Here is a 23,780-nt window from a genome sequence, read left to right on the forward strand (position 1 = left end):
TTTTTTTTCCCCCTTTATTTTTTTATTTTTTTTTATTTATTTTTTTAAATATTTTATTTATTTATTTGACAGACAGAGATCACAAGTAGGCAGAGAGGCAGGCAGAGAGAGAGAAAGAAGGAAGCAGGCTTCCTGCGGAGCAGAGAGCCCGATGTGGGGCTCGATCCCAGGACCCTGAGATCATGACCCGAGCCGAAGGCAGCAGCCAAAACCACTGAGCCACCCAGGCGCCCCCTTTTTCCCCCTTTATTAGAAACAAATCCATACCATAAAGTGCAGTCCACCTTAAACTGTTGTACGTCACCTAGAATTAATGAAAATAGTTGATAGATTAATGAAAATAGTTGATAGATACCATTTATTGTAAGACTGCTTTGTAAACAATGAACTTACAATAAATGGTATCTATGGGCCTACAGTACCTGGCTCAGTGCAATTCTACTTAAATCTCTTAAAACTTTCATTAGGTTCAGGATGCTACAACCATGTTTAGCATGGTTAATAAGCCAATCAAGTACTTGAGAATGTTCATACTACTTGCTTTATTGAGGCTGACAAATAAATAAGCAGATTTTTCTTTTGGAGCTCTTTAACAAGGGCAAAAGTTAGAAAGTGTTTTCTTGGGTCGCCTGGGTGGCTCGGTGGGTTAAAGCCTCTGCCTTCGCCTTAGGTCATGGTATCTAGCCCCCCCATCAGGCTCTCTGCTCAGCAGGGAGTCTGCTTCCTTCTCTCTCTCTCTCTCTCTCTCTCTCTCTCTCTCTCTCTCTCTGCCTACTTGAGATCTCTGTCAAATAAATAAATAAAATCTTTAAAAAAAAAAAAAGTTTTTTCTTTACTCCTGAATTAACTCAGTATTTTCTTAACAGGACTATAATCAGTGTGTTAAATTTCCTGTGAGTTTGCTTTAGTGTGGTTTTGGAGTTCCTCCTGGGTCTCAGCATTTGTGTGACCTTGAACAGGGCACTTCCTAATTTCTCTGAGTCTCGGTTTACTCATTTCTAAATGGGAAGGGGCGATAATGATATCTTCTTAGGGTTGTTTGAGGGTTTAATGGGATAATGAATGTAGACTGCTTTGTAAACAATGAACTTACAATAAATGGTATCTATTATAATTTTCAAAACTGAATAAGTTATATGTATTTCAGATCTGACTAGTTTTTAATTATGGAAATAAAATATGAATGCACTATTGAACAAAATTAAACTTTTACAGATAAGGTTAAAGAGGCTCTTGAACTCTCCAATCCTAATCCTTTCCTAGAAGTAACCATTTATCAGTTCATGTATCTTCCATGTCTTTTTCTGTACACACACAGTTTCTACTTTATATCAAGAATGAAAAATATAGTAATTTAGTATTTTTATAAATATTTATAATTACTAGTTATTAGAATCTGTGTTTTGTAGGGTCAGTAACCAAAAGATAGCAAAATTCAACAATGTGGTATGATCTTGAGCCAAACTATAGCTCTTTTTTAATACACCTAGAAAGATTTAATCAAAGGGAAGAAGCTAGAAGAAATAAACATAGCTTCAGCTATTTAGCTTAAAGATGTATATTTGCTTTTCTGACCAATAAATAGATCAAAACATAAGAAATTTACTGTCTCAGCTTATCCTAAATTCCATAACTAGGGGTCAAGTTACTGTTTGTAGTCTGACAAGTAAGAAATACTTCCTTTTCTCAAAACTGTGAAAATTTTGCCGCTTTCTTTTGGGGGCAAGAAAAACATTTTGGGGAAGGATAGTAGGAAAGAGTAATTGAACTATTAGCTTATCATCGATCGTCAAATATATTTGAATTACTTTTGTAGTGACGTGGCATTTTTGTTTGTAATCTCTACACATTAGGAAGTAGATTCTAGGCCACTTATTGAAGAAGATTGATCTTGAAGCGTCGTTAGTTGTTCTCCTAAAGCCATTTGTTCTGACAGAATTTCCTTTTGAAATAAGGGAATGTCAGGAGGAAGAGGCCGCAGTTAATTTGGGAGCAGCCGTCTGAGTTGGAGAGTATGGATTTGACATGATCTCTCTTGCGGGAGTTGAAAGTCAGTTGGACAAAATTATGTGAAGAGGGGTTAGTGGACAAAGGAAAATGCCAAGTTAAAATGGTGTTATTTCGTACCACTGTGGGAGTGGTGTTAGAGGGAGGAACAAGACTCCGCTCCTCTTCATCCCAGGGTTCAGGCTGAACCTGGTGATGAAAGCCGAAGGACAGAGCGCCCAGTTCAGTGTATTTGTGTGGGAATGTGGAGTGAAGTTCCTTTGACCAGAATAGACATGTGAGAACTTCCTTTGTTTGGATGATATCATGGAGGGTTCCAGAGCAGGATTGAGGTTAGTTTGTTAGTTTATGCCTTGGTGAAGTGTTGTTTATCTGGTTATCATGTGAAAATATAGAACGATTTCAGTATATATTGCCTTGGGAGATTCATCTACATACATTAAATCCCTTTCTTGGTAGCTCATTTTCTAAGCTTTGCTTCTGTTGCTTCTTCTAAGAGCTGGACTGTCCTGTCCAGTATAGTAAGGCCAGTGTCACATGCTACTGAGCATGTGAAGTGTGGCTCATCTAAATCCGAGATGAGGGTGTAAAATACACACTGCATTTGAAGAGTTAGTATGGAATAAGAATCGAAATTATCCCCAAATGTTTTTATAATGACAATGCCCTTTGTCGGGGTTGGGGGGGGGTGTAAAAAGGTGATTTTATTAAAGCACCCGGACAGGACCCATGGGCAGAAAGAGATGCCAACATATTGAAATGCTGTTATTGATTACATGTGAATCAATTGTTAGATTGATGTGAATAGATTTGTTAGATTAAAATATATTAAAAGTGAATTTCACCTTTAAAAAATACAGATGCTAAGAAAAATTATACATGTAGCTGACATTATCTTTCTTTTGGGCCTTGCTGGTTTAGGACAACCTGCAGTAGGGATAAATAACTTTTTTTCTTGCTGTAAAAGTTTATATGGGTCATTCCAGAGATGTTGAGTAGTTTAAGTTGAATAAAAATGTTTAAGCGGTCGTTTAATTTCTGCAGTCAGATTTTTTTCCCCCTTGGGAGGAAAAGTTTTTTTTTTCCAAGTTTGTATTTAAATTCCAGTTAATTAACATACAGTGTAATATCACTTCAGGTATAGAACTTAGTGATGCATCACTTACGTACAGCATCTGGTGCTCATCAAAACAAGTGCCCTCATTAATACGCATCACCCATTTAACCCCCCTCCCCCTGCCTGGGGGAAGGTTTTTTAAAATTTAATTTTATAAGTCAGTGGGATTGCAGGATTATAGCACCAAATTAGTGTGTTTTGTGCTGTGTGCATGCATGCATGTGTTGTTTTTCAGGAATTTCCCATATTGTAATGATCGTGATCCAACTTATATCCATGTTCACAAGGCACAGGTCCTCAGCATTCCTGCCTGATTGAGCCTGTCCATTGAAAGCATTACTTTTCTAGAAGAGTCCTGGAACCAGGTGCATTCTTCAGCCCAGCTCTTATCAGCTGTTATTCCTGAGGAATGTGGAACATTAATCTTAACATGATGTCAGAGTTCGTATTGGGGGATCCCAAGCGATCCCAGAGTTCGTATTGGGGGATCCAGTTTTCTACATTCATGAAATACATTTTTCCCCAACTGTCTTATTTTTATTTATTTATTTTTAAAGATTTTATTCATTCATTTGACAGAGAGAGAGCACAAGCAGGCAGAGGGAGGGGTGAAGCAGGCTCCCTTCCTAACAGGGAGGCCAACCCGGTTTCAGTTCAGGAGTCAGTCCTGTTTAGTCATTGCATTTAATTATGACTCTTTAATCTTTATCTAGAACAGAGGTCAGCATACTACAGCCAATGTGCCAAGTCTCTCTAGCCACTTGTTTTTGTACAGCTCACCAGACAAGAATAGCTTTTGTGTTTTTTCCCTATATCAATGAAAAAATTTAAAATTCACATAACGTAAAATTAACCATTAACCATTTTAAAATGTATAATTTATTGGCATTGAGCATATTCAGTACATTGTTTGTCACCTCTGTCAAGTTCAAGACTTTTTAAGCACCCGAGAAAGAAACTCTGTATCAGTAAGCAGTTTCCCCATTTCGTCTCCTGCTGCTTCTGGTAAACACTAGTTGACTTTCTGTGTTTGTGGATTAACCTATTCTGGGTTTCATATAGATGAAATCATACTATATGTGACCTTTTACGTCTGGCTCTTTCCACTTAGTGTGTTTTTGAGATTCATTCACATTTGTAGCATTTATAAGTATTTCATTCCTTTTTACGACTGAATAATCATTGACATAGGTATACCACATTTTGTTTATCCATTCATCTGTTGACGGATATTGGCATTGTTTCTGTCTTTTAGCTTTTTTTTTTTTTTTTAAGATTTTACTTACTTGAGAGAGAATGAGTGAGAGAAAGAGCACGAGTGGGGTGGGGGAAGGGTGGGAGAGAGGGAGAGGGCAAAGCAGACTCCCTCCTTAGCTGGGAACCTGATGCAGGACTCGATCCCAGGACCCTGGGATCATGACCTTAGCTGAAGGCAGATGCTTAACTGACTGAGCCACTCAGGCGCCCCCTTTTAGCTGTTTTGAATAGTGCTGCTATGAACATCTGCGTATAAATATTTGTTTAGGTACCTGTTTTTAGTTTTAACATTTTTAAATGGTTGAAAAAAAATCAAAAGAGGCATAGTATTTCATGACATATGAAAACTATATGAAATTCAAATATCAGTGGCCATAAATCAAGGCATGTGTAGTCTGTGGCTGCTTTCATGCCGCAGTAGCATAGTGGAGTAATTGTGATAGAGACTGTATGTCCCACAAAGTTTAAAATATTTATTCTCTGGCCCCTTGTAGTAAAAATTTGCAGGCTCTGAACAGTCCCTCTGTTTTTTTGTTTTTATGACATAAACTGGTGTTTTGTAGGTTTTTTTTTTAACTAATAAGACTTTTTTTTAAAGATTTTATTTGTTTTAGTGAGAGAGCACATGAGCAGGGTGAGGGGCAGAGGGAAAGGAAGAGACAGAGAATCCTAAGCAGACTCTTGTGTAGAACCTGGTGTGGGGCATGATGCCACGACCCTGAGATCATGACTTGGGCCAAAATAAAGAATTGGATGCTCAATCAACTTGGAAACCCCAAGACTTTATTTTTACTTCTTATTTCTTAAGATTTTATTTGCTTATTAGAGAGAGCAGGGGGAAGAAGGAGACGGGAAAGCAAATTCCCCACTGAGCAGAGAGCTGATGCAAGACTCAATTCCAGGATTCCAAAATCATGACCTGAGCCGAAGGCAGAAGTGTAACTGACTGAGCCATGCAGGGACCCTCAGACTACTATCTATCTATCTATTTATTTATTTATTTATTATTTTTAAATTTTATTATTTTTTTAAAGATTTTATTTATTTATTTGACAGAGATCACAAGTAGGCAGAGAGGCAGGCAGAGAGAGGAAGGGAAGCAGGCTCCCCGCTGATCAGAGAGCCCGATGCAGGGCTTGTCCCAGGACCCTGGGATCATGTCCTGAGCCGAAGGCAGAAGCTTAACCGACTGAGCCACCCAGGTGCCCCTCAAACTTAATTTTTAAAGGAGTTTTAGATGTGCAGAAAAATTGAGCAGGAAGTAGAGTTCCCACATACCCCGTCCCAGCCCCCCCAGTTCTCCTTCTGTAATGTCTTGCCTTGGTTGGCATATTTGTTAAAACTGATGAACCTACATTGACATGAGATTATTACACAAAGTCCATAGATTCCAGTAGAGTTGCACTCATGTGTTTATAATTCCTTGGGTTTTGACAAATGTGTATTGTCACATATCTGCCATTAGAATAACATACAAAATAGTTTCACAGCCCTAAAAAATCTGTGTTCCACCTGTGTATGCCTCCCCATCTCCTTTCCCCTCACAGCAGCAGCTATTGATTTTTTTTTTAAGATTGTATTTATTTATTTGACAGATTTTATTTATTTATTTGAGAGAGAGAGAGGGAAAGAGCATGAGATGGGAGAAGATCAGAGGAAGAAACAAGACTCCCTGTGGAGCTGGGAGCCCGATGCGGGACTTGATCCTGGGACTCCGGGATCACGACCTGAGCTGAAGGCAGTGGCTTAACCAGCTGAGCCAGGCAGGCGCCCCTATATGGACATAATTTAAAGAAAATAGACTAAAAATATATGTTTATAAAAAATAAAAAATTTAAAAAAATAGACTATTTTTCATTTTTAATTTTATTTATTTACTTAAGATTTTATTTATTTGAGAGAGAGAGAGACAGCACAAACGGGGAGCGGCAGTGGGAGAGGGAGAAGCAGACTCCCTGCTTAGCCAGAAGCCTGACACAGGGCTTGATCCCAGGACCTGGTGATCATGACATGAGCCGAAGGCAGATGCTTAGCCATCTGAACCACCCAGGCCCCAAATAGGCTATTTTTTAGAGCTGTGTTAGATTTCATAGCAAAACTGAGTGGAAGGTACAGAGATTTCTCATATATACCCTGTTCTGCTGTGTGCACATAGATTCCTATCAGAATCTCACACCAGAATGGTATATTTAATAACACTTAATGAACCTACATTGACATTACTCCCAAAGTCTGCAGTTTACATTAGGATTCACCTTTGGTGTACATGCAGCCGGTCTTGACAAATGGCAGTGATACGTATCCACCATTCTTGTGTTTACACAGAATCGTTTTCACTGTCTTGAAATCTATGCCCCGCCTACGTACATCTACATCCCTTCTTCTCCATATCCTCTGGCAACCACTTAACCTTTTACTGTTCATAGTTTTGCGTTTTTCCAAAATGTCATGTACATGGAATCATGCAGTATGTATATAGCGTTTTCAGATTGGCTTCTTTCATTTAGTGTAATACACGTTTTAAGTTTCTTCCATGTCTTTTCATGGCTTAATAGCTCATTTTTCTTTAGAGCTGAATAATATATTCCATTATCTGGAGGTACCACAGCTTGTTTATCGATTTACTTAAGAATGTCCTTGGTTGCTTCCACATTTTCTCAGTTATAAATAAAACTGTTGTAAACATATGTGTGCAGGTTTTTGTGTAGACTTAAGTTTTAAACTCCTTTTGCAAATTTTTTTTCATCTGTGCCTTATCTTTTCATTCTCTTAACAGTGTCTTACACAGAGCAGTTTTTTATTTTTTTAAGTTATAAAAATTTTTAAGCAGCTTTTAATTTTAATGAACCCCAATTTACCTGTTTTTTCATTCATGGATTGTGCTTTTGGTTTTATAGCTAAAAACTATTGTCAAGCCTAAGTTTTCTCTTATCTTCTGGAAGTTTAATTTTTAATATTTGTTTGTCCTTCCTTTGGCAGCACATATACCAAAAAAATATTTGAGAGTGTACATGCATAGTTGGGGCCTGTGGCAGAGGAAGAGAGAATCCAGGCTGACTGCTAATTGTGGAGCCCATTGTGGGGGCTTTGTCTCATGACCCTGATATCATGACCTGAGCTGAAACCCAAGAGTCAGATGCTTAACCTAAGACTGTGCCACCCACCTGCTTCTCTTCTAGAAGTTTTTTAGTTGTGTTTCACATTTAAGTCTCTGATCCATGATCTGTTTTGCATTAGTTTTTGTGAAATGTAGTAGGTCAGTATTTGGATTGGGGGGGAGGATATGAATATCTAGTTGTTAGAGCACCAGTTGCCGAAAAAGACTTTTTTCCCACACTGAAATGTTGAATTGTCTTTGGTCCTTTGTCAAAAAGTGTAGTTGTATGAGTGACATCATTTAAAATAAATGTGTTTCTAAACTGTACAGTTTGTTTTCCCAAAATGTATTGCTTGTAAACTGGAACCTGGGTCTAGAAGATTAGAGTCATATTAAATATTTTGGCAAGAATGGTTCCTGCGTGATTGAGCATTTAAATTGTATTAAGTCAGGAGGTTCCCAGTGCTAGAATGTCCCACTGGTAGTGATGATTAAGATTGGCTAAGGTCGTAACCAACAGATCTCAGCGTTGTAAATCTTTATTTTTCCTTCTATGATAAATTTTGTGGGATCATACTTGGGCCATGTAGCAAATAAATATTTGAATCTATACTTGTCAGGCCTGTGCTAGGTTCTGGGGAGATAGCAGTAAAAAGGAAGATTTCTACTTCCAGAATTTGCTTTTATCCCTCTAGGTTTCAAGGCAATAGTGGGATTGTGTCTGTTCTTAGAAGGAGATACATTTGCATCTTAGGGTATATTGATAGCAGAAAAAAATGATATCATTGGAAAAGTATATGCCAGTAAGTATAGAGTTTAAGTATGGAATGATACAAAAGGTCTGGAGAACAGATAGTGTGTTGGTTGCATAACATTGTGAATGGACTTAATGCCATTGAACACTCAAAAATGGTTACCAAGATAAATCTTAAGTTATATGCATGTTACCCCACTTTTTAAAAGTATGTGCCATTATGATACATCACTGAGTTTAGGCCTGCCTCTGTCTTTGATAATTTTCATCACACTTCCTATTGGTCTATTTGGACTAGTTGGGAGAAACAGTTTCTGAAATAAAATTCTGTAGTTCAGTTCTGGTAGAGAGGAACAGGCAGTGATTTTATATTTCACTTAGTGCCTCCAGTAGAGTCGGTCTTTGTGGCTTTTTAGCGAAACCCTTGAGACTTGAGACTTCTGGGTGTCCTGGATTGCCAGGCTGTGGGTGGAGCTTCAGCTGTGGGTGCAGGCTGGCTCTGCCTTTCACTGTGTGCTGTTTCCATTTGTTGCAGTTCACCAGATGCAAGCCTTCTTTTGCCGGGATACCAAGAGAGATCTATAACTTGAACCATTGTTGGGTCAGAATGCTGCAGTTTTGACCCCTGAAATCTTAAAGATTCAGGATGAGAGCAGTAACCGTAATGCTGATAACAAAGCAGTTGTTGACCAGTTTGCTGTGAAGGCAGGCCCTTCATTTCGGAAGTGAATCCAGTGATTAAAAACAGGAGCTTGTTTAGAGGGAAGGAAAGAACACCTTTATTTGTAGCCAGTGGAACCTGGATAACCTCTCTTGTCTTCCTTTTCCCTGAATTGACAGTGGAAGAGAAGGTGGTAGGAAAAGCTTTATTGATGGCTGTGGCTAACAGTGGTAAGGTGAACTGTGAACTTCCTTAAGTCTGTAGAAATTTTATCCATCTGAAACCTTTAATTCCATTCTTGTTGGAGAGTATCTGGTTGTCAAAAATTCTCAGTTTTCAGTCTCCAGATTGTAGGTTTATGTGTATGGCCTTTGCTGTGGCAGAATAGGGAAATTAATTCTTGTTGTGCAGTGTTTTCTACGATTTTTGACTGACCTGCAGTAAGAAATATATTATTCTATGTTACCACCTGTACTTTGCATACAGCTGGATGTACATAACTAACAAAAGTTTCAGGAAATGGAACTTACCCATACTACATTTTCTAACACTTTAAATTTCATTCTATTATTACTTCATTTTCCAAAAATGCATATATGACCTAAATTAATATATTTTTTAGTTTTGGTTTTTTTTTTTTAAGATTTTATTGATTTATTTGACAGACAAAAATCACAAGTAGGCAGAGCGGCGGGGGGTGGGGGCAGGAAGCAGGCTCCTCACTGAGCAAAGAGCCCAATGCTGGGCTGGATCCCAGGACCCTGGGATCAGGACCTGAGCCAAAGGGAGAGGCTTAACCCACTGAGCCACCCAGGTGCCCCATAGTTTTTCGTTTTTATTTTAAGTAATCGCTGCACCCAAGGTGGAGCTCAAACTCATGACCCCAAGATCAACAGTTGGATGCTCTCCTGACTGAGCCAACCAGGTGCCCCAGTGATCTGAATTGATTTTTGTAACTTGTGGTTTAAAGATGATTGATGTAGAACAGTGGTTCTCAAAGTATTTGATTTATACTCAAGATTCTTCTATAGGGATCTGCATAGTCAAAACTATTTCCGTAGTAATAATTAAGATGTGTTTGTCTTTTTCTCTCTCATTCTCTGATTGGAGATTTTCTAGAAACAGTAGTTTTCCAGAACTACATGATGTGTGATATCCTTGCTTGCAGAGCTAATGGCATATATATTTGTGTACTCTTGTATTTCCTATTATTTCCTAAGGTAGTAGGAAATACAAGTGCTTATATACAGCACCTATACAAGTGCTTTTTCAGATATTAAAGTGCATTTTCAGTACTCCTGTTGTGCTCTTACTTTTGATTTATATGTACCTGCTATAATCTCTGTACTCTCATTGTGGTCCCGTGCATTATTACCCTGAAATCCTGAAATTTCCTTGAGCCTGTGTGGAAATATAGGTGCAATGTGTTGCCTTGTTTTGCCATTTTATAGAGAATTCCTCTGCTTTAATTTATAATCAGTAAATATATATAACCTATATAAATAACCTAAATAAAACATAAATACAGGGTATCTGGTTGGCTCAGTCGATTAAGCATCTGCCTTTTGCCCAGGTCATGATCCCAGAGTCCTGGGATCAAGCCCCACATGGGCTCCCTGCTCAGTGGGGAGTCTGCTTCTCCCTCACCCACTCCCCCTGCTTGTGTTCTCTCTCTCAAATAAAATATTTAAAAACCTATATAAAACATAACCTATATAAAACATATAAACAAAAGCTGTTTGGGGTCCTCAGTAATTTTTAAGAGTGTAAGGGATTCCTGAGACTAAGAAGTTTGAGAGTTAAGAATGTCGACTTGGGGAGGGGAGGGTGTGACACCGTATGTGTGCGCACGCGCGCGTATTTAAAAAAGAAAAAATACATGGCATGAATTCTCTACCCTTAACAAGTTTTTACATATACAGTTTTGTTCACTGTAAGCACAGTGTTGTACAACAGATCTAGAAATTTTTCATCTTATGTAATTGAAACCTTAAAAACTTTGAACAGCACCTCTGCACTTCCCCCACCCACTCCCAGCAGCCACAATTTTACTTTCTGTTTCTGTGAATTTGATGAGAATATAGACTTTTTTGTAACTTTTTTGTAACCAATCTTTTGGACCTAGGTTGAATTCCCAGCTTGGCTACTTGTTAAATTATCCTGGCTCAAGTTACCCAACCTTTTTGATTCTTACTTTCTTCATAACTAAAATTGATATTTTGCTATTTTATTTCATAGGGCTATTCTGAGGATTATATGAGCTAGAAAAATGGCCTTGAAAATACTTAGCATATAGGAAGCATTCATATGTTAGCTCTTACTATTTTTGAATATGTAGTAATACCTAGCCACATGGATATTCAGCTGTTGCATTTCTTTCTCTTTTTTTAAGATTAAAAAAAAAAATTTATTAGAGAGAGTGCGGGCCCATGAGCACAAGCAGGTGGACCAAACTTACTGTTGAGCAGGGAGCCAGTGTGGGGCTCGATCCCAGAACCCTGGGATCATGACCTGAGCCGAAGGCAGATGCTTAACTGACCGAACCGCCCAGGTGCCTCCAGCTGTTGCATTTCTTAGCCACATTCACCTGTGTGAAGCTGGATCATTTAAACTTTCTGTAGGATCTTGTTCTTATTCTGCTTTTTCCTGTGCCTTTAGCCTTCTTAACTGGGTTTTGTTTTCCATATAAACTGTGAGATTCTTGAAAATAGTAGCTGTCTTCCATCCATTTCTTTCTGTTGTGCCTTAGACACTACTCCGCCTGTAGTAAGAACTTAAAACGTGTACTTCCTTGGGCAAAGGCCATGGGAGACACAGGTTTAGAATTCCCATGAGGATAGGGGCGCCTGAGTGGCTCAGTGGGTTAAATAAAGCCTCTGCCTTCCGCTCAGGTCATGGTCTCAGGGTCCTGGGACCGAGCCCCACATCAGGCTCTCTGCTCAGCAGGGAGCCTGCTTCCTCTCTCTCTCTCTCTCTGCCTGTGTCTCTGCCTACTTGTGATCTCTTTTTGTCAAATAAATAAATAAAATCTTTAATTTAAAAAAAAAAAAAAAGAATTCCCATGAGGATAGTGGTGGGCAGAGAGCTTTTAGGGCCTTCTTCTGATTATTTACTGTCTATCTTAGGAACTTTCTTCCCACTACTGAACAGATTGCCTAAGAAGTATAGTGAAGGATAAATTAAAATTTATTAAATAATATCAGTTTCTTTGGTTAATCCTGTTCCTCTTGGCAATAAGAAATTCTAACATAATTGGCATACTTTTCACCAGGGTTTCTCTCATTACATTCCAACAATTTAAGAGAATCAGTTATTATACCAAATAATTCAGATTAGGATGTTTTAATTCTTATGGTCTGTAAGTATGTATAATGATTATTTCTAAAGATTTAGAGCAACCCGGGCAAGCAGGTGTGGATTTTGTTTAAGCCTTTTATTTTTGTTGGACAGCCCTCTTTTTTCCTTGAATTTACTTTCGACCTTCTCTAGTCTTCTTTATTGGTAAATATATTTTTTAAAATTTTATTTATTTATTTGTCAGAGAGAGAGAGAGCAAGCAAGCACAAGCAGGGGTAGTGGCAGGCAGAGGTAGGGGCAGGGAGCCCAAGGCAGGACTTGATCCTAGGACCCTGGGATTGTGACCTGAGCTGAAGACAGACACTCAAATGACTGAGCCACCCAGGTGCCCGTGTGATTGTCTTAATGTCCAGGAGTTTGTTCTAGTATAAGCTCATTGCTGCTATGTCTTCTGACTCTACACTTCCCCTGTTCAGATTTGACCATTCTTTCAAGCTCCCTCTACCTAGAAGTTAAGAATGATATGAACTCTGTTACTTAGAAAAGGGCCTTCTCCTGAATAACACCTTCCAGAAATTAAACCTTCATATTAAATTATTGGCAGTGAGGGGGTAGAGAGAATGCAGTTGTTGGATCTCATAAAATTTCATCCGTAGGATTAGACATTTGGTGTGAAGAGATTTAGAGATGGTGTAATCAGAAAAGAGCTCCATTCCAAAGGGGTGGACTTGGAAAATTTATTAACTTATTGCTTGGGATGATAAAGAAAAAAATCTTGTCTGATGTTTAATGCTGTTTGAGAAGAGGCATTTGAAGTATGATTTATCTCTAGCCACACAGACCATTCTTTGGGGGCAAGATGTTTGGTTTCCCAGTCCCAATTTTGATTCATGTTCAAAACCACAGTTGCTATTTTTTTTTTTTTAAAACATGTGCTGGCTACCTTGTTTCTGTTTAATTTGATCCATATACAGTCCTGGGTGATGGCTTCTATTAAGTAGATCATATATAGTGAGAGGCTAAACCAGGATTTGAACCCTGGAAACCTGGTCCAAACCCTGCCACTACTCTACATAGCCTCTCTCTTAATCTGTAAGGCACTTCACAGTTTGCAGAGTATTTGTACATATGTTCTCATTTATTTATTTATTTTAGATTTTATTTCTTTGCGAGAGAGAGAGAGAGAGCTTGAGCAGGGGGAAGGGGCAGAGGGAGAGGGTGAAGAGAAAGAAGCAGACTCCCCCCTGAGCAGGAAGCCCAACTCGGGGCTCAATCCCAGGATCTCAGTACCATGACCTGAGCTGAAGCAGATGTTCAACCAGCTGAGCTGCCCAGGCTCCCCATATGTTCTCATTTAAACCTCACAGCAATCCTGTATGTTTGGTGAAATTCTTGACATTTTCAACCAAGAAAAAAAATGTCTTAGGGAATTTGAAGCTCATCAAGGCAGTACTTAGACCCAGGCTCACACCCACTTCTTACTCCAGTTCCTTTGTTTTCATTATGTAGTATTGCTTAAGATAATAAATAATAAATAGAGTCATACCTGAAGTTGATTTTTTTTTTTTTTTTTTTGAGGGAGAGGTGAGGGGAAGGGCAGAAGAAGAGAGAGAGAGAATCTTAAGTAGGCTCCATGCCTAGTGTAGAGCCGGACGTGGGGCTCAGTCTCACAACACTGAGATCATGACCTGAGCCCAAATCAAGAGTCAGACACTTAACTGACTGAGCCACCAAGGGTCCCCGAAAGTGAATTTTCTAAGAATTTGAACTTTGCTGAAGGTGATTGGTAATATTATAAGATGTGATGCTTAAGTCTAGAGAAATTTAGCAAAGATGTGGCCATTAAGTTGCACTATTAGTTTCCCTTAGTAGCTTGAGTATAACTACTTTTTTTTTTTAAGGTTTTACTTATTTATTTATTTGTCAGATTGGTGGGGGGGGGGTGCACACAAGCAGGCAGAGTGGCAGACAGAGGTGGGGAGAGAAGCAGCCTCCCTGTCGAGCAAGGAGCCCGATGGGGGACTCGATCCCAGGACCACGGGATCATGACCCGAGCCGAAGGCAGCGGCTTAACTGACTGAGCCACCCAAGCATCCCGAGTATAACTACTTTTATTAAATATTTTCTTCAGGGATGCCTGGTGGCTCAGTTGGTTAGTGTCTGCCTTAGGCTCGGGTCATGATCCTAGGGTCCTGGGATTGAGTCCCACATCAGACTCCTTGCTCAGTGGGGAGCCTGCTTCTCCTGCCTACCATTCTCCCTGCTTATGTTCTCCTTCTCTCTCTGACAAATAAATTAAAAAATACTAAAAAAAAAAAAGAAAAAAAAGTAAACCGACTTCGAGCATTAAACAGTCCAGCAACAAGATATTTGCCAGTCTTTTTTTTTTTTTTTTGACAGAGTGAGTGAGTGAGTGAGTGCAAGCATAAGCAGGGAGAGAGGGAGAAGCAGTCCCTTGCCATGGAGCAGGGAGACCAGTGTGGGGCTTAAAACCCAGGACCCTGGAATGGATCCAAGCTGAAGGCAGACACTTAATCAACCAAGCCACCACGTGCCCCCAGTTTACCAGTCTTAAACTAATGTTCCTAGGTAGTTACAGGAGTGAAGACATAATTTTTTCTGCTTTAACTTGAGTTGGCACAGATGGGTAACTGAAAGCTCAGAAGGAAAGAGGTCTTGCCAGGATTGTAATGTAGTCATGACAGTGGGAGAGGGGAGGAGTGTATGTGTTTGTGGGGAACAGTTTATAATATCAGCTTCTTGATCTTTTGTCAGTTCCTTCTGGAGCTACTACTTCTACACATGAAATTTCATGACCCCTTTAAATCTCAAGTTTGACAGTTTGGAAAAAAAAGTCATATGTTGCTTAAGAGATTGACCTTTGTGAATCAAAAACCTATCAGTTCTAGAGAGAAGGGAGGTAGAGGAAAGCAAGACTGGAAGTAGGTGCATTTATATAATCTTGCTTCCAGGGACTACTTGCTGGCTCTCTAAACTTAACCGAAAGACTTCGGAGAAGATGCATGTGTGGCACATTTCATTGTGTTATTTACTGAGCAAATGTCTCAAGTCAGTGTTTTTCAGAACAAGCTGTCTTCTGAGGTCTGCAGTACCTTACTCAGTGACAGGCATAAAGATCATTTACTTCTTTAAATTTGAGATAAACTTCTAGGTTGTTGTTGTTTTCTCTTTTTCTGTAAATCGTTCTTGCCTAATAGGTACACTAATCTTTACCTTCCAGGAGCTGCAGTGGCATGGCTTGTACCATGTATTATACTAATGACTTAGAGTTGAATCAGTTGCATCAGTTACAGAAGATGGTGAAAAAACACTAGGCATTATCTTTGTATTCTGTGTTCTGGGTGTCTGTTTCTGTAGAAACAAATCAAGCAGTAAACAGAAGTGTTCAGGGAGTATTTGGGTCTCAGTGGATGTTCATTGGCTATTGAAAATAAAGTTAAGAAATTGGTTAGGTTGAGCGAGAAACTGAGTATTTCTGAATTCATTATTGTTTACATTTTTGGATGATATTTTTTTGTTGTGTGTGGGTAATTTAAAGATTGTTTCCTTTCTTTTTTTTTTTTTTAGAATAGAATAGAATAGAATTTTGTTGTTTTTTTTTTTAGAATTAGGCTTTCTAAAATTCCTTTTTTTTTTTTAATTTTTTTTTTTTTAAAGATTTATTTATTTGACCGATCACAGGTAGGCAGAGAGGCTGCCAGAGAGAGAGGAAGGGAAGCAGGCTCCCTGCTGAGCAGAGATTCCTGACATGTGGGGCTGGATCCCAGAATGCGGGGATCATGACCTGAGCTGAAGGCAGAGGCTTTAACCCACTGAGCCACCCAGGCGCCCCTAAAATTCCCTTTTTTGCTCTAGGAGGTAAATAATTAGAAAAAGCAAACCTTTAACATTTTGGGGGGGATACAATTTCCTTTAGACTAATTTTTAAATGTCAGATAGTGAAAGTGATAAATTTAAAAAATGTTCTGGGGCTACAAAAAGGAAGTGAAAATTTGAAAGAATGGGACAGAAGGTAGAGTGAGGAATTAACACATCTTTACCAGGCTGCTTATGGATAAACTAATTGAATATTTTGCATGTTGATAGAAAATATAATATTACGAATACTTCTTTTGTCATTATCCAAAGAGAAAAGTAGGTATATTCGAATTTTTGTTCCTTTGAGGGAACAAAAATGTGCTTTTGGTATAACATCTGAACTCAGATTATTTTCCTTCAGGATGTTGATGAGGTGCCCTATCTTCATCCTGAACTTCAGAGGGTGATTTTGCTACTTAACAGCCAAGGTTTTTTCCCTTGCAGAATTGTGATGATATCATGGTTAAATCTGCAGCAAGCGCACTGAACAGTTGATTATACTAAATGGTATGTAGAAAAGCAGGCAATGGTGGTGGAAGGGATCCAGCACTTTAACTCATTTCTCAGCTAGTTGGTTTTGTGGAGGGCATATTTGTGGTCAGGCTAAGTGTATGCTGACTCTTTCAGAGAATTTTAGGATCATTCTGTATATATAGTAGGTATTTGACACCAGTTCTGCAGGAACCTTGAGGAGAAAGTTCATATTGTGTTGTATATCCAACACAAAGTGAAGCTCACTATCTTTGAGCTTTTCTGCCTTTTCAGATGCCCCTTTTTTCCTTCTAAATCAAGAGAGACTTAGTTGTGGATAAGCTTCTTGCCAAATTCTGTAGATATCTTCTTTTTATGGATTACTTTGTCTTTTTCTTGAAATTAACTGGTCTCGTAAAGATTTCATATGTAGAAAGTGTTCTGTGTACTGTTGATCTCTGCAGAAGTTGATGTAAGTTGCCCAGAAAATACTTGAGACTGACATAGCTGAACTTTCAAAAAGAAAGGCAAGCTTTTCCAGCCATGCCAGTTCATCAGTATGCCTTCTTTGTAATGTATTGGAGTAGTTATACATAAAAAAAACTAAGGGTGGGTTCTTCCTTAATCCTTGGGCTTAGGTCTCCTACTATTTTGGGGACAGTGTTACATGGATCAAAAGGTAAAAACTGTAAGGAAGTGATTTCCACTATTTTTGTACTTCCTTAGGATGTTCCCGTTACAATCCCCCATTAAGTAAGGTAAAATGAAATTACACACATTTTCTAAATAAACATTATAACCTTTTTAAAAAAAGATTTTATTGATTTGAGAGAGAGAGTGAGCAGGGTGGGGTAGGGGAGCAGAGGGACAAGCAGGCTCCCTGCTGAGCGTGGACCCTGACCCTAGGACACTGAGATCATCACCTGAGACAAAGTCAGATGCTTAACCAATTGAGCCATGTAGGTGCCCCAAGATTATAATCTTTTATTTTTGAAAAATGCTTGTGCTCTGTCTACTTATATCTTATTAATGAGATACTGAGAAATCCGGTAGGGTGAGAGGGAAGCCCAAAAAAGTTTGAAGAGGTCACCTCTTCATAGAGGCGCAACATTAAGAGTCTGTATCCTTTGTCCTTGGAACTTAGTAGGTATTTAGTAAAGTTATACTTAATGAATAAACATTTCCTCTTGTATCAGTTCTTATGGTGGAGCCTTAGTCAACCCCTCTGTGCTAGTTGTTCTTCCTTCTGAGTTTTAATAACATTTGCATCTACTTGTCTTAATACATGTCACATTGAATTGCAATACTATAATTTATTTACATGTCTGTCTCCCCCTACTGGCCAGCAGTCTTCTTGAGGGCTAGAACTGTGCCCTTTTCTTTGTATGGGGAGTATTTGGTTGTTACTCCATAGTCAGTGTGCCCCTGTTTTATGAATGAGTTAACTGTTCAGATAATAATTTTTATAGTACTCACATGCAGTGGGAGGAGGGTATAGACAGCAATCTGTCAGTGTGTGTTCGTGTGTGTGTGTGTATCTGCTTCTGTGTGACCTTGAGGTAGGTCATGTTGATTTCTCAAAACATGAAATAAGAGAAAATGAGAACAACACTTTAAAGTTCACTTGATTTGGGGGATATATATGTATTTGTATGTTTGTGAAGGGTGGGGGAGGATGAGAGCCTGAGCATTTTTCTTCTTTTGAAGTGTATGTAAGTGCATATTAAGGGTAATCAAGTGGGGATTTGGTGTATTTTGCAAAAATCCAGATTTAATCCATCTAAATTTTAAAAAATGTGCCCTCAAACTTTTTTTTTTAATAGCAATATCATGATGTGGGACATGAAAATCTAATTGTTTCTTGACTTCTTAAACCATCACCAGTGGAGGCTCTGTAATTAATTTTTTTTTCCCTTAGGCAGTGGAGTAAAATCAAAATCTTGGAGAAAATAGGAGATGAAGAATTAATCTTGGTAAAAAATATTGGCAATTTCATCTTTACAGAAAGTGTGTAAATAAATGTTAGTTTACTACAAATTTAGTGAATGAGAACAAATTTTACTAACATATATAATGTACTAAGTTCAAAGCACTCTGATATAAAATGGTTTCTGGTTAGGAATAGTAATATTTTTCAGTCAGAATAGCTGAAAGACCAGTAACATAATTTGTCAGGTAAAAACTAGAATTAGAATTCAGGAATGGTAGGGGGCATCTGGCAGATTTAGTCTGTGGAGTGTGTGACTTTTAATTTCAAGGCTGTAGGTTCAAGCCACACAGTAGGCGTGGAGATTACTTAAAAATTTTAAAGATCTTTTAAAACCAGGAATGGTCAAATAAACAGCAGCAGACCTAGAAATGTAGTGTTCCTTAGCAAATGCCAAAAATCTCCCACCCTGGGGAAGATTTTTGTTAACCTCCTATCTACGAAGCAATTTTCTAATTTATAGAGTGTCATTTGTTTCCAAAAGATCCCACCACTTCCCCTCTCTTTGCCAGAGCCATTTAAGCTGTCTGGAGTCTCCTTCCTTTGCCAGTTTCTTCTAGCTGCCTCAAGCTGCTGGTGTGGTTAAAGTTTCGTTCCAAACTAGTGCTCAGGTCATGGGGATCGAGTCCCAAATTGGGCTCCCAGCTTCACGAGGAGTCTGCTTCTCCCTCTGACCTTCTTCCCTCTCATGCTCTCACTCTTTCTCTCGCACTGTCTTGCAAATAAATAAAAATCTTGAAAAATTTAAAAAGAAAAGATTTTATTTATTTGAGAAAGAGAAATAACGAGAGAGCACAGTCGGGGGTGGGGGGGATGGGTTGGGGAGAGGGAGAAGCAGACCCTGTGCCAAGCAGGGAGCCTGACATGGGCTGGATCCCAGATCATGACTTGAGCTGAAGGCAGATGCTTAACTGAGCCACCCAGGCACCCTGAAAGGATAATAATCTTTTTTTTTTTTTAATTTTTTAAAAAATATTTTATTTATTCATTTGACAGAGATCATAAGCAGGCAGAGAGGCAAGCAGAGAGAGAGGGGGAATCAGGATCCCCGCCGAGCAGAGAGCCCGATGTGGGGCTGGATCCCAGTATCCCAGGATTATGACCTGAGCCGAAGGCAGAGGCTTTATTTAACCCACTGAGCCACCCAGGCGCCCCAAGGATGATAATCTTAATAGGACTGTTGTTTACCTTCAGAGCAGTAGCCTTTCTGGGTGTCATTATAGTAACAGCCTTTTCCTACTTTATGCAACTTATTCCTTCTCTGATTTCATTGTACCTTTGGGGATGAGAATTGCCTAAGCTCTCCAGGAAGAACTACTACTACTTCTTGTTTTGTTCTGTTTTGTTTTTAATTTGTCAGAGAGAGACACAGAGAGAAAGGGAACACAAGCAGGGGGAGTGGGAGAGGGAGAAGCAGGCCTTGATCCCAGGACCCCCAGATCATGACCTGAGCCAAAGGCAGACGCTCAATGACTGAGCCACCCAGGCGCCCCAGAAAGAACTACTACTTTTTTTTTTTAAAGATTTTATTTATTTATTTGGCAGAGATCACAAGTAGGCAGAAAGGCAGACAGAGCGGGGGGGGGGGGGGGAGCAGGCTCCCTGCTGAGCAGAGAGCCTGATGCGGGCTTGATCCCAGGACCCTGGGATCATGACCGGAGCCGAAGGCAGAGGCTTTAACCCACTGAGCCACCCAGGCACCCCCAAAGAACTACTTCTCACATTTGGTAGATGGAGATATGTGAAGGTTTGTTTAATAAGAGGGCAGGAGTTATGGAAGGACAGGAGGAAGATGTGGAAGTCCCTAGGAGGTTTACCCTGCCAACCTCTGCCAGGTCTCACCACAGGTCTCTACCTGTGCCAGGTTAGGACACAGGGAGCTGGGTCTAAAATTAGATATTCTTTGAATAAAGAGAAACAGACCTCTGGGTCTGGTACGTAGCTGATTTTCCATACGCTATAGTTTATATAGGAGCAAGAGTGAGATCTCAGTTGGAACCAAATTATAGAGGACTTTATTTTAGAACACAGAGGGACCTTAAATTACTTACCTCCAAGGGAAAATTAGGATCTAGAGAAGTTAAATGATTTACTTAGCTGCCTAAAATCACACAGCATAGTAGTAATAGTAGAATTGACACTAGATACTTTTGCTTATAGACACTTCTGGTTTCTTGTTTTTCTGTTATCCAAAAAACTAAACTTAGGTCAATTTTACCTTTTTTCCCTCTTCATTTATAAAATAATGCCATCCTATTTCCTGACTTTCATAGGGTGACTATTTTAGGTATAAAAAAAGAAACTATTTGATATAGCATTTATTTTTTATTTTTTTTATTTATTTGAGAGAGAGACAGTGAGAGAGAGCATGAGCGAGGAGAAGGTCAGAGAGAGAAGCAGACTCCCCATGGAGCTGGGAGCCTGATGCGGGACTCGATCCCGGGACTCCAGGATCATGACCTGAGCCAAAGGCAGTCATCCAACCAACTGAGCCACCCAGGTGTCCCTTGATATAGAATTTAAAAGGATAAAATTGTACATTGGTTCTCTAGGAATGGTTTTGGTATGTTGTGTGATTTTTAAAAATTGTGGCAAAATACATATACATAAAATTTGCCATTTTCACTATTTTTAAGTGTACACTTCAGTGGCAGTCAATTAATTACCACTATTTATTTCTGAAACTTTCTGATTATCCCAAGTAGAAACTCTAACCACAAAGCAGTAATTCCCCATTCTTCATTCCTTTTCCTCACAGCCCCTGGTAACTTTTTTTTTTTTTTTTTTTTTTGGAGAGAGAATGAGAGAGAGAGAGCATGAGAAGGGGGAGGGTCAGAGGGAGAAGCAGACTTCTGCTAAGCAGGGAGCCCAATGCAGGATTCAATCCCAGGACTCTAAGATCCTGACCTGAGCTGAAGGCAGTCGCTTAACCAACTGAGCCACCCAGCCCCCCACTCCCGTAACCTTTAATCTGCTTTCTGTCTCTATGAATTTGCCTGTTCTAGGTTCCTCATATAAGTGAAATCGTATAATATTGATCCTTTTGAATCTGACCTCTTCCACTTAGCATGATGCCTTTAAGGTTCATCCAAGGTGCCCCACGTGTCAGAACTCCATTCCTTTTTATTGCTGAGTAAAATTCCATTATATCATTATCCTACATTCTCTTTACGTGTTTATCTGTAAATGGATATTTGGGGCTATTTCTACCTTTTGACTGTTGTGAATAATGAATGCTGTTATGAATATTGGTATGAAAGTATCTGTTTGAGTCTCTGCTTTCAATCTTTTGGGTATATACCTAAAAGTGGAATTATTGGATCATATGGTAATTCTATGTTTAATTTTTTGAGGACTTGCCCTGCTGTTTACCATACAGGCTGTACTGTATTATATTTCCACCAGCAATGCATAAGGGTTCCAGTTTCTCCATTTCCTTGCTAACACTTGTCTTTTTTTTTTTAATAATAGATATCCTAATGGATGTGAAGTATATCTCATTGTGGTTTTGATTTGCATTTCCCTGATGATTAGTGATACTGAGTATCTTTTCATATGTGTATTGGTCATTTGTGTTTTGTTTTTTGGGTTTTTTAAAAATTTTATTTATTTGACAGATCACAAGTAGGCAGAGAGGCAGGCAGAAAGAGGGGGGAAGCAGGCCCCCGGCTGGGCAGAGAGCTTGACTCAGGGCTCGATCCCAGGACCTTGGGATCATGATCTGAGCTAAAGGCAGAGGCTTTAACCCACTGAGCCACCCAGGCCCCCCCCTTTTAAAGTTTTTATTTATTTATTTGACAGAGATCACAAGTAGGCAGAGAGGCAGGCGGGAGGGGGCTGTTTTGTTTTTTAAGATTTTATTTCTCTGACAGAGAGTGAGCAAGCACAGCAGGCAGGAGAGAGAAAAGCAGGCTCCCTGCTGAGCCTGACGTAGGGCTCCATCCTAGGACCCTGGGACCATGACCTGAGCCAAAGTCAGTCACTTAACGAGCTGAGCCACACAGGTGCCCCTGGTTTGTTTTTTAAGATTTACTTATTTTAGAGAGAGAAAGCAAGCAAGCGCCTGTGCAGCTGAGGGAGGGCAAGAGGAAAGAGAGAGAACCTCAAGCAGACTCCACGCTGAGAAGTTACCTTCTATTCCTAATTTGTTCACTGTCTTTTATCATGAAAGGATGTCAGATTTTGCCAAATGCTCTTTCTGCATTTATTGAGAGGATCATTATCATTTTGTCCTTTTTTTTTTTTTTTTTAAGATTTCATTTATTTGAGAGAGTGAGTGAGCACAAATGGAAGGAGGGGCAGAGGGAGAGGGAGGAGCAGGCACCCCACAGAGCAGGGAGCCCAATGTGGGGCACAGTCCTGGGACTCCGGGATCATGACCTGAGTCAAAGGCAGACGCTTAACCAACTGAACCACCCAGGCACCTTTCATGTGCTGATTTTTAAATTTAATATTTCACAAGCACTTTTCAGTGTTATTTGTTGTAATAAATATGTTCATGGTTACATTATATTCACCGGAGTACATGTTAGCCTTGGATGGCTTAGCCGTTTTCCTATAGGACAAGTCTAGTTTTATGTGACCTTTAGAAAATGATTTCTCTTTCTCACCTCATTCCACTCCCCCAAATATCTAAGAAAGGCAGATGGTTGCTGGCATCAAGGAATATTCCCTGCTCAAAATTCCTGATTTCTTCACTCTGCTCTGTTCTTTTACTTTTTAGGTGTATAACGTAAAGGCATCTTAAGACCATGCCCTTTCCATCATTCTTTTTTACTACATGTTTAGAAAAGGGGATGCCAAAAGTTTCTATATAATGATTGATAACCTATTTGCATCCAACCTTGCCTCACTGTCTTTTCTTCATCATCTAGGAGAGATAATAGTATATTAGTATTTACTAGTGTATTGGTATATTATTAGTATATTAGATATTACTAATATTAGTTACTGATATTAGTATAACTAATATCTAATATCTGTATCCCTTGAACTTGACCTACCTGTCAGTACTTGAGTTAATCTAAGTGTTCATTTACATGGCCATTTTTATCATTTAATATAGTTAGTCACCGCTTGACTAAGGGTAGTGAATTTTTTAAGGCAGTTTTAAAATTCTTTTCATTGTTTGGATGCTGGACAATATAAGTTTGCTTATATAGTTTGGTTATCTAAACAGAATAAACCATTATTGATTATAAACTCACTGTGGACCCTGCAAAGTATAAATTGGTTTTGAGGGGAAATGTGGTT

At 39.2% G+C, this 23,780-nt stretch overlaps 1 protein-coding gene across 5 annotated transcripts in view; it reads left to right on the forward strand.

Moving 5' to 3' along the window:
- Positions 1 to 23,780, forward strand: part of KDM2A (lysine demethylase 2A) — a 113,721-nt gene that overhangs the window by 33,660 nt on the left and 56,281 nt on the right. Inside the window, exon 1 of one of the 5 annotated variants that reach the window (XM_032357605.1) lies at positions 20,201 to 20,224. The exons of the other annotated variants lie outside the window; for them this stretch is intronic. The gene's annotated coding sequence lies outside the window, so the exon portion shown is untranslated. Of the gene's footprint in view, positions 1 to 20,200; positions 20,225 to 23,780 lie in introns of those variants that run through there. 5 annotated transcript variants of the gene reach the window in all.

This window comes from Mustela erminea, chromosome 9 (assembly GCF_009829155.1).
Source record: "Mustela erminea isolate mMusErm1 chromosome 9, mMusErm1.Pri, whole genome shotgun sequence".
Classification (NCBI taxonomy): domain Eukaryota; kingdom Metazoa; phylum Chordata; class Mammalia; order Carnivora; family Mustelidae; genus Mustela; species Mustela erminea.